Source organism: Drosophila teissieri, chromosome X, assembly GCF_016746235.2.
Source record: "Drosophila teissieri strain GT53w chromosome X, Prin_Dtei_1.1, whole genome shotgun sequence".
Taxonomy (NCBI): domain Eukaryota; kingdom Metazoa; phylum Arthropoda; class Insecta; order Diptera; family Drosophilidae; genus Drosophila; species Drosophila teissieri.
Window position 1 is genome coordinate 17015721 of NC_053034.1, and position 1148 is coordinate 17016868.

At 37.9% G+C, this 1148-nt stretch overlaps 1 long non-coding RNA gene across 2 annotated transcripts; it reads left to right on the plus strand.

Moving 5' to 3' along the window:
* On the plus strand, positions 1-751 carry LOC122624406. Of its 2 annotated transcripts, XR_006326466.1 has the most exons (4): positions 41-57; positions 186-345; positions 400-557; positions 617-751. It is a non-coding gene; the product is annotated as an uncharacterized LOC122624406 (long non-coding RNA). The 2 variants fall into 2 exon arrangements; XR_006326465.1 differs by having other exon boundaries at positions 1-345.
* Positions 752-1148: the final 397 nt, after the last annotated feature.

A 1148-nucleotide genomic window follows, 5' to 3' on the forward strand; every position in this document is an offset into this window, starting at 1 on the left:
TCGTAGAAGTAGCAAGTGAAAAATTCCAAAATTCCAAATATTTTCGGCTCATTTTTGGTGAACATTTTTTTCTGTTCAATTCAGTGTTTTGTATTTCAGTTATTTTAGTTTTTATTAGGCTTAAGCATAAAGTATCAAGTATTGTGGAGCGCTATAGAATCAATGCCATTTTCTAACACACGCAGTATATTTAAGAATACCATTTGAACACACGTGAAGAATACAAAAATCGCTGTATGCTGCTGCAACTGACTAACGACTTCGTTCTAAATTCGCAAAAGCCTACAAATCGAAGAGGAACCTCACAGGATTCACTTAATAACACACAGAACTGGGTTGGTGTAAGTAAGTACAAGTGCAAGTTGTGTGTATGCATGATGTTAATCATCCAAATTTTAGCTAGCAATTAACTAAGTAAACTTAAGACACGCAAAAAAATAATGATGCACACAAGAAGACCAAAGATGTAAATTCGCAGTACTAAAAATGCAGACGAAAAATTGGCGGAAAAGCAAAGCTACTTGGCAGTGCAAAGCCATTGATCATCGAGGAATATGGTGAGTTGTCAATATATAGTATGTGTTGTTCTTCTCATGATAATGTGGCTTTATTTCAGAGGGAGCCATCAACGGGAGTAAATCAAACAGCTGCTCCACCAAGTCCTTCCATTCCATTCGACGATGTCTGCTATTCGTATTCGGCACTATTTGTTAAGAGACAAAAATACACTTGCCAAACAAGCAAAAACTAACTTTCGTCTTTGTGTCTTTGCGTCTCTATATAAATTCCAAGATTTACGGCCAAGGCGCAAATTGCCCTGCGCTGTCATAATTTCTAATACCCCAAGGCCCCAAAAATGTATAGCGCTCCATAACCCTACTTTATTGGCATTATTAGACGCAGTGTGTGTGTGTTGTGTGTGTGGTGTGTTCGCCAATAGTTTGCAATTAGATGGCGGGCAATAAAAAGGGCAATCAACATAAAAATAATCGAGAAAAATCCGTAAGCTGGTCATTTGCAGAAGATCCTGGTTTTCCCTTATGGCAAATGGAAAATGGCAAATAATTGAACATGCCACGCCTTCGTTGCGACATACTGATTATCAAACAACAACTGCGCACATTTCCCACCGCAGAAATCTATTAAAA